This window comes from Nuphar pumila, chromosome 13, assembly GCF_984573655.1.
Source record: "Nuphar pumila chromosome 13, dmNupPumi1.hap1.1, whole genome shotgun sequence".
NCBI classification, from domain to species: domain Eukaryota; kingdom Viridiplantae; phylum Streptophyta; class Magnoliopsida; order Nymphaeales; family Nymphaeaceae; genus Nuphar; species Nuphar pumila.
The window spans coordinates 43,589,599-43,605,193 of record NC_143261.1 but is presented as its reverse complement, the minus strand read 5'-3'; positions in this window follow the sequence as shown (position 1 = coordinate 43,605,193).

Genomic DNA, 15,595 nt, shown 5'->3' with positions numbered 1-15,595 from the left:
GAAAGGTTCCAGTTTTACTGGTAAGAATGTCCAAAATCATAAATTGCAACTAAAGGTTGTATCAAAATCTATTATGAGTGATTATTTCAAAGAATTCATGAAAAAATTGCCAATTTGCTAAAAATATTTGTTGATTCCAATATTCTTAAATGCACAAAAGAATTACCTCAGATTACCTCTAGTATTTCTTTCCAAAAAGGCGAAACTTTTTGCGAAAAAGAGGTAAAGTTCAAATCTTTTCCTGATGATCAACCAAAAGAATGAAAGAAATATCCTCGGTATGATTGGCGAAAGAAATATTCGATGATATTGAAAAGCCGGAAGCGAATTGATATTGATCATAACTATGGTGCATGTTTAAAGACAATTTTCTGGCAATTAGGCAGTGGAGATATCTTGAGCCATAAAAGAATCCACTTAATCCATATCTCCTTATCCAGTTTAAAGCTGCAGTCAAATATCTGCAAAAGGGATCTCTCAATTGTCGTCAAGATGAAGGCGAATTATGCGAGCAGATCCCCGGGGCCAAAGAAGATTTGGATCATCTACCGAGATGAAGCAGTTTGTGAAGGATCCTTCCAGGAAAAGTTCAGATCACCGTCAAGATGAAGGCGAGTGTGACGAACCTACAGACAAACCCTAAATGATATTTGATTTCAGCTATCATCTAAAGACCTTTGAGCCAATATCATATATAATCCCTGAGAAAATGAAGGATCGGAACATCTCCAAGATGAAGGAGTTTATGACATACCCTTCCCTGAAAAAGAGAGAAAAGTCAAGAACATCCAAAATGAAGGATGATGTAAAAGCCCGAAAAAAACCAATGACTCAAAAAGAGTGCGAGAAGATCATCATGGGAAAAACACCCAGATATCAAACTGCCTAAATTGCCAGAAGTCATCTTTTCTCATGCAAAATTCTTTTATCAATATCTTTTCATTACTTGCTTTTATGAAATTGAGAATATTTCTTCTCTTCTCATATCAGGGAAATGGATAACTTCCTTGAAGAAAATCATCAGCGCTAAAATTTTGAATTTGACTCCTAAAACCGAGGAGTTAACCTCGTTGGAGGAAGTACTCTAGGTAAAAGAGGAAATATCTTTGCACACATGTGCACATTTTCAAGCGTTGAAGTCAACTATAAATTTATCTTATTGGCAAAATTTTCTAGATATTCTAAGAATGAAATAAATATTCAATATCCATTTGGATGCAACCTAGAGTTGTTTACATTCTCCGTCTTTCGCTTTGTCGAGAGACTCGCCTTCTCCTTGTTAAAAAGATCGCCTTCCCCGTCTTTTGCGTTGTCAAAAGATTTGCCTTTCTCCTTGATTAAATGCTCGCCTTCTCCGTCTTTCGCTCTGTCGAGAGATTCGCCTTCTCCTTGATAAAAGGATCGCCTTCCCTGTCTTTTTGCGTTGTCAAAAGATTTGTGTTTCTCCTTGATAAAAGGATTGCCTTCTCCGTCTTTCGCTTTGTCGAAAGACTCGCCTTCTCCGTCTTTCGCTTTGTCGAGAGACTTGCCTTCTCATTGATAAAAGGATTGCCTTCTCCGTCTTTTGCTTTGTCGAAAGACTCGCCTTCTCCTTGATAAAAGGATTGCCTTCTCCGTCTTTTGCTTTGTCGAGAGACTTGCCTTCTCCTTGATAAAAGGATTGCCTTCTCCGTCTTTTGCTTTGTCGAGAGACTTGCCATCTCCTTAATAAAAGGATTGTCTTCCTCGTCTTTCGCTTTGATCGAAAGACTCACCTTCTCCTTGATAAAAGGATTGCCTTCCCCGTCTCTCGCTTTGTCGAAAGACTCGCCTTCTCCTTGATAAAAGGATCGCCTTCCTCGTCTTTCGCTTTGTCGAGAGACTTGCCTTTCTCCTTGATAAAAGGATGCCTTTTCCCGTCTTTTGCGTTGTCAAAAGATTTGCCTTTCTCCTTGATTAAATGATTGCCTTCTTCGTCTTTCGCTTTGTCGAGAGACTCGCCTTCTCCTTACCAAGAGGATTGCCTTCTTCATATTTCACATCCTATATTCTCCTTGTTAAAAGGATTGCCTTCTTCATATTTCACATCTTACGTTCTCCTTGTTAAAAGGATTACCTTCTTTCATATTTCACATCTTACATTCTCCTTGTTAAAAGGATTGCCTTCTTCATATTTCACATCTTACATTTTCCTTGTTAAAAGCATTGCCTTCTTCATATTTCACATTTGCCTTCTCCTGTCAAAAGGATTTGCCCTCCTTCATCTTTCACTTTGTCAAAAGATTCGCATCATGTTACCTTATTCATCGTCCATTTTTGTCTCACATCTCCTTATTTTCCATCTCTCACATTCCCAGAAGAGTTACCCCATTCAGTTGAAGTATCTCTCCTGTCCCATCATGGTTTCAAGAAATCCGTATGGTTGTTCCCATTCAGGTTAAGGGTCAAAACCTGTACTCCCTGCGAGAGGTCATTAAATTCAAAAGTTGGTTTCAGTCTCAGCAATGAGACGCCCAAGTTCATCCCTTTTTCAAGCTTTAGGGAACCCCATTTCCTTCCTCCTTTCGCAAACCCCTTTCGGATTTGTTCGTCCAAACTCCGAAGGTCCCATCATGGTCTCTTCACTCGAGGATTCCATATGGTCGTCGCCTTCAGGTTAAGGGTTAAGCCTGAACCTCGCCCCTTGAGGTATCTTCCTTTTTTAGGTTTGGGTTAAACCTGAGTCTCGTTTCGACGAGGTATTTTCCTCCAATCCCATCATGGCTCTTCCTATCAAGGAATCCATACTTTGTATATTCATCCAGGATAGAATCCTACTTGAGCTTCATCTCATGAGGCGTTTTCTAAAAAATGTCCCATCAAAGTCCTCACATATTCCTTTCCCCATCCAGCTTATCTTGACATATCTTCATCCCATCCAGGTTAAGGGCTAAACCTGAGTCATTCCACGAGGTTGATCTTGTCTCACCCATGAGACTTGATCAAAATTCTTATCTTTCACCATTTCGGGATCTTCGCCCAAAATCCCATCACGATTTCCTCATTTCTATTATTCAGTCATATCATTTTCGAGGATTTCGTCTCCCCCAAGCCATTCAGGATAAGATATTAAGCCTGAAACCATGTCTTTCAAATAAATTCTTCCACACCCAGTTCAGATCTGCTGACTGGGGCATTTTTTTCAAAATTTGGAGTGTTTTCTTTGCCACTAAGCACGACTTTCAACCGGCTTAGTAGCAAAGAGGGGCATCTGTGAACACCCCAAATTTTTCAAAATCTTTTAAATATTCCCTTCTTGCCCCTAAATTCATTTTTTTTTTAGCAAATGAGTCATTTTTAAATCTAAATTCCAGTTCTTTTCTCAAGCTTTACTGAAATTAAATTCATTTTATATTAATTTTGGATCCGGATCCATTGTCCAAATCCAAAATTGAGTCTCATTGTCCAATTTTTCAGAAAATACCAAAAATAGTTTTTATAGCTCGAACAGTCCATCCGACATCTGTTTGGATCCATCAAATCGTATTTCTTGATTCGAGTATCAAAACTTGAACATTTTCTCAAAACCTGGATCCAACCCCTTTTTCTGAAGAAATTTTCCCCTAGATGGCCTGAAATTCTTGAGAAAACATTTTTTTTAAATATTTTTTAGAAAAATACAAAAATTTAGTGTTTAAACTTTGTTTTCATAAAATCTTAGTTTTTCTATTACAAAAATACAAAAAAAATAGAAAATGCAAAATAAGAAAAGAAACAAAGAATTAGTTTTTGAAAAACCTCTTTTTGAAAACCATCATTTTCGCAAAACAATCTTTTTTTGAAAACACTTTGGCTGAAAATCGAGCCCCTCTTTGTAAAATTTTAAAAATAAGAGGGGCCCATTGTAAAACTTCCTTTTAGGGTTTTCAAATGAGGAAGACAAACGCCCCTCTCTTGCACTCTCGAAACCCTCAGCCGAACCCTCCATGGCTCCTCTCCTCAAACTCTCTCTCTTCTTCATCCATCACCAACAACCTCATCGCCAGCCTCCCATCTTCAACCGAACCTCCTCCTTCTCCCCTATAAAGAAACCATACAACGAAAACCCTAGCATCCGTTTCCACCCTTCCCCCTTTCCTCTTTCCTTCAGACCCGTCTTCACCCCACCATTACCCCTTTCTCCTTCATGCATCATCTTCACCTCCCCATTACCTCTCCGCTTCTCCTTTTTCCCTCTGCTTCAATCCTTCTCTGCTTATTCTTCTTTCTTTGATTTCCCCCAACCACAGATTGAAGGGAGTCAACTCTGCTCCAGGAATCCTAAAGCAATCTGGTGGTCGGTCACGAAGCTACAGTTCCATATCTCCCTTAATCGTGAAGAAAGCAGAACTCAACCTCAACGAGCAGAAGAAACCACCTCTTCGACCTCAAAGTTCTGTAAAAAACAAGGTAAAAAAAAAAAAGGCCTCTCCTCTGATAGACCAGAAGATTTCCCAGTTTCAGTAAAGGCAATCGGAGGTAAGTGGCCCATCCTTTCTTTTTTCTTTCATATTGCTTATCTTCCTCATTGATTTACCGTATTCCAGTTTTTCTTCCCCATTTCATCTTGATTTTGTTTATAGAAACTTTACCCTACCATCCAGACTTTTTTTACCAAAATGCATTGGAGGTGGGATCAGTCTGCATATAGCAAGACCGACCCACCTGTGTGCGAAATCGACGGAATATATATTCCTACACTTTTTTTTTATTATTTCTCTTTTATAATTTATTTCTGAATTTCTTATTTCTAACACCTGCTTGTGTCATTATGTGTTAGATCGAGTAGTTTTCTTCATCGATTTCTTTCCTTCTCCTTTTTTTCTCTTTTCTTTTATGTTGTCTTTGTTTGTTTGGTGTTTCTTCCCTTTTATCTGTGATAAATTGCACAGGTAGGTCCTCACTTGCATTTAGTTCATAGCATTCTGTTTAATACATTACATTCATTTTTTTTCCAACAACTCTCTAATGAGCTCATTTTAGTCAAATTCCTGTTTCAATAGGGTTTAATGGCATTTTGTTCATCAAGTTGTGGCTTATGTGATACTGTCTTTGTTTATTTCCAAAAAAAAATTTTATTTCTTTTTTTTCTTTTTCATTTTCCGAAATTTTGTTCGTCATCAATTACATTTACATGGTCGCCTACATAAGTTTATATGTCTCTCGGTTCAATCTGGAATCATCAAAATTTTTGACACATATTCCTCATTATATGATCTGCTGTAATTACTTTGCTTAGTCCCCTCTTTTGAGAAATCGGGTGAGCTTGGTAGCTATTTCGCTAGATCGGCTGTGAACATTGAGTTCCCAAGATGATTTGCTATGAAGGATTAGCGAACCATTAGTTTGGATCTTTAAATATCAATGGATCTACTTTACTATGCATTCAGCGTGCACATCCCATGGGTTTCTTTCAGCCACGATGAAATCCTTGGATTTCATGGAGAGATAAAATTCCAGAGTCAGCATGTCTGCTGAAAATGAGCTCGAATTGACAAGGAATCCCAGTTCCAATCAGATTTGTAGCTATTATGAAAATAAACCCACCCTGTAATATGTCAAGAAAGTGTTTTCTGGATCATTTGCAAGAGTTTCGCCCTGTTTTGCTGGAAATTGAGCCTCTTATGGGTTGTTGTATCATGAACCTCCATGGATCTTCTGTGGACTGTGGTGGATTCCTCAATATTCATCCAGATTTCGTGATGTTTTGATGGCAATACATTCCCTTTCCACAATAGTGCCTACTTTAGCTTCGTAGGTGCCATTCAAAATACTTCAATTCATCATGATCTCAATTGTTTCCCCCCAGAAATTCATGTTTTGCAGGGAGGAACTAATGGTTGTCGGCTGGAGCTCAACAAATGGCACCAATGAGGATCCAGATCATGATGATGATGCAGTAAACTCTTTGGGATATTCCCAAAAATGCTGCTACGGTTCATATGTTCCATGCTTATTTTCTTAAGGAGCCTTAGTTGAGTTTCTGAAACACAAGTCTTCTCAAAGGTTCTGGCTTAATGGGGAAATACTTTGTATTAAGGGAAAGGCACTTGATCACTTCGCTGAAGTTATTGAAGGGCAAAATGAGGAATGGTTTCTAACTGAACCTTGAACCTGATAAAAAAAAAGAAGGTTGCTCCATTGTGTAATGTGCATCTATCGTTTGATTTGGGTAATCTGCTGAGTGAAGTACATTGGGCCAACTACAATGAAGAGACAACAAAAGTTCTCATGAAAAGGAGGAAGGCTCCAGGAAGCAACTGGAGGACAACGACTTTCTGAGTCTAATATGTGCAGAACATTAGTAAAGGACTTAGTATAATTTCCTTTTGGAAATCCAATAAACCACAGTGTTACATTGCTGATCCTTGTCCAGTCTCTATTGATAGAATGCTCGGTGGGCTCCTCCAAGCTCAGTTCTAGAGTTACTGCAACTAGCTGGGACATCCTAGAGTCCACCAACTTCCTCTTAGCTACTAGAAGTCTGGAGGCTGTGATGGGTGTGTAAAGTTATGGCTAGGAGATATTGAGGGAGTCGCCACGTCTAAGAAAGGGGATGAAGATTGCCTTCGCCCTCCGAGACAGATGGTAGCCACTATTGCTGTCCCTGGCTGTACTTTCATGCATTATGTCTTCAACCACTCTAGATGAGATTTCCTTGGTGGTTGGGAAAGGATCTGGCTCATTAGGGGTACTGGGCTGTTATATTTCAAGTGGTGAAATCAAGTTCTCTGGACGGTTTGATGCCCATGATCAAGTGGTTCTTGGACTCTCTCGAGCTTTTAATGACCGTGGTTTGTACAGCTGCAACCAGGTATGTCTCACTTGTTACTAGTAAAATGTTTATGTTATTATTACTCTATTAGTTGTGTTGGTCATAAATAGTATCTCAACCTTGCCATGGAATGCCAATATACTGAACTTTTATTTTTCTTGTATGATGTGTAAACAATATTTTGCTTATGTTACTTCTCCTGAGTAGTAATTGAAAATGAACCTGAACTCTGATAGTTGGGAATGTACATCCTGAACCTTAGCAGCTACATTTCATTAATTCTCTAATGCATTTCCTATCATGGTTAAATGTTTATAACTTATAGGGGAAGGCATGGAACACGTGTCTTTCATACATTACCCGACTCACAACACAGTAGCCCCAGGAGCTGCTGTGATTTTATGCATTCACCCCTGTGTATACACTCCACGACACCTCAGATTTGTTCATCTTTAGTGTTTCTGCACCTTTGCACTTTACTTCACTTACATGTTGCCTATGCATATTTTTACCACCATCATTACTGCACAGTATTACTTCATTGCACAACATCACTTTACATTAACCATCTCAACACCCATAACACAGCAAATTCATTGTTGGGACTCATTCTGCATCCATCTTCGCCTCTGCGTTATCCATCCCTTGCTTATAGCAGCTTATCCTTCATACTTCCAGTACCCTACCCATGTCAGCAATCCAGTCCATCTTCCCATTTCACAGCCTATGCTACAGCCTCGTTGGCATGTGCATCACGCCTTCACCTTTCATCCCCAGTCACTACAGCCCCTGCATTCTTATCATCTCTGCCTATTTTGCAGCATGTCTGCTACGTGCAGCACCTGCCACAGCTCCTCCCTTACCTGCTGCAACCCACAACAACGTTGTTGTCCTCGCAGCAACATAGTCACCCACTTTCAACCCATCTTACCTCCATTTCACCAACTGATATGCATTTTCCCTTTTCATTACTACCTCACATCCACAGCCGTTGCTGTAATTGTCCAGCTCCTCTAGTAGTGTTCATCCACATTTATCCATTTAGGGCAAACTAAAATCATATTCCATGAAGGTTGAAAAGATAAACGAAATAGTGGTTTTTGACATAATGAACCTTCCGGGTGGGTTTATAGAATCAAGGCTAATCGGCTGTCAGGATGGGAGCCAGTTCACAGGAAATGAACTATTGATGTATTTCAATCATGGTTGCTATTCATATATATACCTACGTTAGCATATCTTATATTCACCACATGTGTTCATCACTTCATTTTCATTATTATGTAGTATATTATCAGCTATGTCATCATCATGTACATTCATTTCACTAGATATTATATATATCATATATGCATATATATGTACATACATATACATATATATATATATATATATATATATATATATATAAATATATATATATATATATATATATATATATATATATATATATATATATATATATGCATATATATGTACATACATTGTTTATTTTCATGCTTTTTGCCTTTATTTCTCAAAAATCTCACAAATGGGACCACGAATGGCACATGCACCATTTCGTAAGAGGTAAATTAATCCTAAGTTGAGGATTTACATCAATGGCCATAGTCAGGATGTAAACAGAATTTCAGATTTTTATCTTTTATAAAATAACATTGGATCCACACTGGATCATCTTCAAAAATCATCATATTTTCAAAATATTTCCTTCTTTTATTAGAGTTTAACTTAAAATTAGCTCAAAATATATACCAATGGCCATAGTCAGGGTATATTGAGAGTTAATTTCATTTTAAACTCTATAAAAGCACCAAAATATGTTTTATTCTTCACCTGAATTTAAATATAGATTATTATATAATACATTCAATGACTATAGTCAAGGATGTATTATATTTTTCAATCTTATCTTAAATTCATTTAAAGAATGGAATAGTTTTTTTTTAAATCCAATTTCAAAATTCTTTCATCATTTAGGATAGAAATGCATCATATTTTCAAAATTCCTTTTTAAAAAACTCCAAGTGATGTAAATATCTTCCTCAATCTATCTCCAATTCCTATAAAATCCAATTCATCCTTTCATTTTCAAATTCAATTTCATTTTCAAACTCAAAGTTCAATTTAACTTTGAGATTTCAAAGTCATTTTTATATTCAAATTCAAATCAGATTTCAAAGTTCAATTTGACTTTGAAATCCCAAATTTATTTTATATTCAAAACTCCAATCAAACTCAAAGTTCAATTTAACTTTGAGATTCTTGACTCATTTTCTATAGTTCCAAATTCTAAATTCAAAATTCAAAATCCAATTTGACTTTGAAATTCATATTCCAAGTTCAAAATTCTCAAATCAAATTTTGGAATTCCAAATCCAAAGTTAGATCCTAAATCCAATTTGGATCCAGATTTCCAAGTATAAATCCCCAATTTTTTTGGATCTCAAATTCAGATCCAAAACCCATTCTAGGATCCAGGATTCAATATTCATATCGGATCTCAGACTTCAGATCCAATTCCCCTTTAGGATCCAGAACCCAATTTCATCTTGGATCTCAAATTTCAGATACAATTCCCCTTTAGGATCCAGAATCCAACTTCACTTTGGATCTCAGACTTCAGATCCAAATCCATTTTAGGATCCAGAGTCTAACTCTACATTGGATCTCTGACTTCAGATCCAGTTCCATTTTAGGATCCAGAATTCAATCACATGTTGGATCTCAGACTTCATATCCAAATCCATCTTAGAATCCAAAACCCAAATTCTACATCGGATTTTAAATCTATTTTTGAGATCCAATTCCATTCCCAATTCTATATTTCAAATCCAATTTCATTTTCAGATCTCATCTGAACTCCCTAAATCCATTTCTATTCTTAAATACCATTTGATTTTCCCTGGTTCATTCTAAGATTCAAAATTCAATATCACTTCAAAGAAATTTCATCTTCTTCTTCTCCTATATCCATGATTAAATTCAAAATCCATTTCTGACTTTGAAACTTCATTTCCTTTCATTTCAAAGCTTCAAATCATTCTTTCTCAAAATCAAGATTTATTCTTCCAACTTTGATTTACTTCCAAGACTTAGAACTTCTCTGATCTATCTCAAAGTTCTAAGTTAGATTCAAACATTTCTTCACTCCCTCATCAAATTCATCTCAGAATACTTGGAAATTTCTAAATCAATTTTCAAAAGAGCATACATCCTTGCATTGCACAAGTATGACTCTTTGTGCATTTAGAGTTAGGATAAATTCTTAGATTATATTTAGGCAAAGCAAAAGACATAGATTCGATCCTTGGTTCGATTACCCCTGGTAAAGGTGCCAGAAACGGTTGAACCTCGTACCGACGAGCGAATCCCGTCTCTCCATTTTTTCCCGCAATATTTTCAAAACGGAGATGAGTAATTTTCTAAATATTTTCAAATAAAGGTCAAGTGAAAACCGTGCAAAATAGTTCCTCTTCTCTTTTTCTTTCTTTTTTTTCTCTTCTCTTTCTCTTTTCTTTCTTTTATTCTTCTCCCTTCAAAAAGGAGGAAAATAGAGGTTAGAAAAGGAAAAGAGAAGGAAGAGAGAGAAACCACAAGAGAGAGGAAAAATTTTGTGATGATCACAGTTTTACTTTGATTTTCTACAACAGATCATTCAACACCTGTTGGTGTTTGGTGGAAGCTTGGGCTAGATCCAAAATTGAGACGTTAGATAATGCAGTTATCGGCTTCGGTGCAAATGTCTCACTTTTCTCCGGGGCGGACTTAATAAAGTGTTTGGGGAGCCATGGCATTCTTTTAGCCACCTCAAGAGATACCCCAGCGGGTTTATCAGATACTTTCATTTTACCAAAAGCTGCAATGAGATCCATTTTCTGAGCTTTGGACTGAGTCCGCTGCAGTACAAGGACCTCATGTTGGACTTGCATATCCTTTTTAGAGCATGGCCTGATATGCTCCTGTGGCTGAAAAGGCTGTTCAGAAATGACCGCTGTAGAATGATGGGGAAAGGGTTTATTCAGAATATCCATATTTTCATCTTCAGCACCCTCTACCAGAAGATTCTTATCGATGAGATACTGAACAATATTCTTAAGAACAAAGTAGTTCTCAATATTATGTCCCACTATTCTATGAAATTTACAGAACTGATCTTTGAATTTTCCCATGGGAACAGGGGGATCGGCCAGCCTAGGCAGTTTGACCATCTTCTTGGTCAACATATACTCGAGTACAGTCTCGAGTGATTGATCCAGCGGAGTGAATTTCCTGTCATAACTCCACCCTTCATGCTTTACTTTTTCTCGGGGCTTTGGTTCCTGCTCTAGTTGAAGTGGCTTATTGAATTGAGGAACTGACTTGCCTTTTTGGTCATTCTTGTTTGAACTTCCTGCCCCATAACAGAAATCTCTGTTCTGCCCCTTACGGTGGTTCCAATTATTATTTCTAACAGAATGAGTGAAGTGAGTCTTCTTCTTCTGCTCAGTTTGGCCGTTGTTTTTAGTGAAGGTGAAACCTTCATAGAAACCATTTTCCATACTCAACTCGAGCCATTCGGCTCGCTCTGTCAGATCAATGAATGTCCTTGATGGTGCAGTAGAAATGAGACCTCTTAGAGGCTGTGAGAAGTTACTCAGAATTAGGGACAGAGCATGTCCCTCTGATATGGGGTCTCTCATCTTGTTGCAAGCTGACCTCCAACGGTGAATGAAATCTCTGGCCTTCTCATTTTCTCTCTGTTTGAGGCCACACAGATGATTGAGGGTGGGAAGCGCCTCGGCATTGAAGAGGAATCGCTCGATGAACATGTTCACCACTTTGTCAAATTCTTTCAACTCGATAGGATTGACATGTTTTGAATACCATTTTGTTGTTGTTCTCTCCAGACTGCGAGGGAAACAAAGGAAAAGTGCCTGGTTGTCACGCTTGAATTTGGAGCATTCAGCGAAGAACATGGCGAGATGAGCTTTAGGATTGCCAGAACCATCAAATTTGATGAACTTTCTGGGGATATTCTCGAGATTGTCGTCCCCATCCAAACCATCATAGAAGTCTTCCCTGGTGAAGACTTTCTTGCCCTTGTCGCGGGCCTGCAGGTCTCGATGCATTCTGACCACATCTTTGAACTGCGGCTGGTCAGAGTCATTGACGGACTGCTCTTTGAATTTGTCGGTTGACCCCTACCCCTGAGTAGATTTGCGGAATGCCTGACGAGTCTCAAACTCTTCATCTGAATCCTCTGCTGATCCCTCTTTATCAGTTGTATTAATATTCTGGGTAGGCTTTTTAGATATCTTCGCGGCTTTCTTGACTACCCGACCTTTTGTCTTTTGCTTTACCTGTGTTTTCTCTGTACTGGCTTCAGCTTGCTCTGCCAGCATCTTGGTCATCATCTTCTTGAACATGGCATACATCTGAGGATCAATGTCATCCTCAACCTGCTGCCCTTGATTTTTGCCCGAGTGCGGGGAATCCATCTCTTCGTCCGAAGCTGTTGAATATGTGATGCCTTCAACTGGTGCAGTTTTCTTCTCTGACCTTGTCTGAACCATTGAATGTCACGAATGCTCTCTGCAGGGCAAAATTGAGGGTTAGGCTTTTGAAAGAGATTTCGATTAGAAGAAAGATATTTGCTCAGAATTTTGGTAGACAATTGAAAGAATATCCCATTACTAGGGATTGAGTCATCGCTGAGATTACGACAATTGTATTGTCATTCTTTTGCAAAGAAAATAAACAACAGAAAATCATGCCTTGTTACCTAGGCGAGTGTTGAAAAACTCTGTTTTGATGTCACATAATATGATACACTGTCTTATTTGATTTCATATGATATGATAATATGTCTTTTTGAAAAATGTTATATAATGACTGGATATGTTTTGTCATATATCTAACGAGTATTTGATGCAAGGATATCTCACTCAAAAAGGATGGAGACCTCTTGTTCAAGTACAACTATGATGCAATCATACTCCTTGAAGAAAAAGCTTGTTGAGCCATGCACTCCTAAAGACCATCTAAAGAGATCGGCTTCCACAAGTTGAAGATTTTTTTTCTTTAGAGTCATATGTAACAGAACCTTCAAAAGGATGCATATTGCATATTACATACTCACTCATAAAAGCTATTTCATAAAAGTATACGATAGTTTCAAAAAGCTCCTTTTTGAAAACAAATAATTGTACCTTCTTACAACCCTTTATGAAAAAGGAATTTTGACATGATTTCAAAATGTAATAATTGTACCTTATATCATATACAAAACAAAATGAAAAGAAATGATTTGAAATATAGGAAAAAGACAAAACATGAAATCGGCTACACAAAGAAAACAAATATAATATGTTTTGAAAAGACTCTAGTTACCTTCTTTAAAGAAAGGATTTCAAATATAGGAAAAAGACAAAACATGAACAAAGAAAACAAATACAATATTGGTTTTGAAAACACTCTAGTTACCTTTTTACAAACTCATAGAATGTTGACTTACTTGAAGTCATCATTCTCTTTGTATAGCATTAAATACCTTCTGTAAAGAATCCTTGTTAAATATCCTTCTCAAGAATGTCGACTTACTTGTAGTCTTCATTCTCTCTATAGACTTTGAAAAACACAACATAAAAAAACTCTTGACATGACTATGTACAAATAAATATCTCAAAGCATTTATTGTACTTACACTCATTTAAAGTAAAGAAGTACCTATGTACCACAAATCATTAATTAGGATAAAGACAAAACCACATGACAACCTACAATCCAACGTTCAACGTACTATTGTAAGAAATAGACTTTTTACATAAAATATATATTACCTAAAAATATTACAACGACTAGTGTACCCTATATTTTACTTTTATGGATAAAAGACTTTCTCGAATTTCTCTAAAGATGTTTTTTGAAATGACATGACATTTCACATCTCAAAAAGGCTACGATTTCAAAAAGCCAATGACTATTTTTTTAAGCTATAAAAACACACTCAAATGAACTATTCAAGACAGAAGGGAATGGAATAGACAAGTGAGCTTACAACGAGAAAAATACCTATTCGATATTTGAAAGAGAGCCTAGAAAAAGAAAGAGAAAAGAAAGAGAAAAAGTCAAAAATAACTCTTTGACAAAGAGTATCTTCTGAGTGACAAACAGAACATTCTGAGAATCCTTCATTCGTGCATTCATATCATCCTGAAGGTTCTATAGGAAGTATTGTAACTTTCTGTTATTCACTGTATTCCTTCTTTATTGAAAGAAGTAGACCTCTGAGAAAGAGGGTGTTGCCCTTCTCTGTTGAGAGAAGAAGACCTCTATGTAAGAGGGTGTTGTCCTTCTCTGTTGAGAGAAGAAGACCTCTGTGGAAGAGGGTGTGCCCCTTCTCTGTTGAGACAAGAAGACCTCTGAGGAAGAGGGTGTTGTACTATTTATCCGGTGACTTGGATGTTATAGTGGAAAGCTCAAGTGGTTTGCTTGGGGACTGGATGTAGGTCAGGGTTTTGACCGAACGAGTATAAATCCTGTGTTTATTGTGTTGTGCCTTATTGCTTTATTTTTTATTATATCAACTTGCATCGTATTTCACTATTCACCCCCCTCTAGTGAAATTTCATTTGGTATCAGAGCAGGTTTGCTGGTTTCGACATAACAAGTCTTCCAGCACATATGGCATCTACCTCTTATGCTCGTGATATTGAAGGTCAACACGCATCTCGTCCTCTATTCTTTAACGGCTCCAACTATGGATACTGGAAGTGCAGAATGGCTATATTTCTCAAATCCATAGATTTTGCTGTATGGAAAATTGTTGAGCATTCATACACATCTCCTTCCGCAGACTATAACTTATGGTCTGATGAAGAAAAGAAAATGGCAAACCTAAATGCAAAGGCTATGAATGCCTTATATTGTGCCATCGATCAGAATGAATTTAATAGAATATCTATATGTGAATCTGCATATGATATTTGGCATTCTTTGGAGGTCATTCATGAAGGAACCAACAAAGTGAAAGAAGCCAAAATCTCATCTCTTGTCAGAAAATATGAGTTGTTCAAAATGAACAAAGATGAACCCATCACAGAGATGTTCACCAGATTCACCAATATCACCAACGATCTGAAATCTCTGGGTGTAACCCACTCTCAGACAGAAAAGGTGAAGAAAATCTTGAGATCTCTCACAACTGATTGGGAGAAAAAGACTAGTGCTATTGAAGAAGCTTAAGATTTGTCCAAACTTACTCTGGACGATTTAATAGGCAATCTTATGGCCTATGAAGTCCATATGAAGGAAAGAAGGGAAGAAGAACAACCTTTGAAGAAAACTCTAGCCTTTCCAGCCCTTTCTGAGGATGAGGACTCAGGAAAAGAAACTGAGATTGCGCTACTCACCAAAAAATTCCAGCACTTTATGAGAAGGAACCGGCTTCCAAATAAGCACAAAGAAAGAAAAGACCCAAAAGAAGATTCTATGTGCTACTAGTGTAATAAGCCAGGTCACCTGAGACGTGACTGTCCTCTTCTCAAAAGAAAATCCAAGACTGAGGAACCAAAGAAAAGGTTCTTCAAGAAAAATGCTCTACATGCTCAATGGGATGATTCAGAACCATCCACCAGTGAAGTGTCAAATGATGATGAAGCAGAAACCGCCAACATGTGCTTCATGGCAGAAAGCTCTTTAAGTGAATTTCTTGATTTCTCCTTTGAAGAACTTCAAAATGCTTTTCAGGAACTTTTTGAAGAATCAAGGAAAACGATTCTAAAAAATAAACATTTGAAATCTGAGAATCTAGAGCTCATTTTGAAAAATGAAAAACTCAGT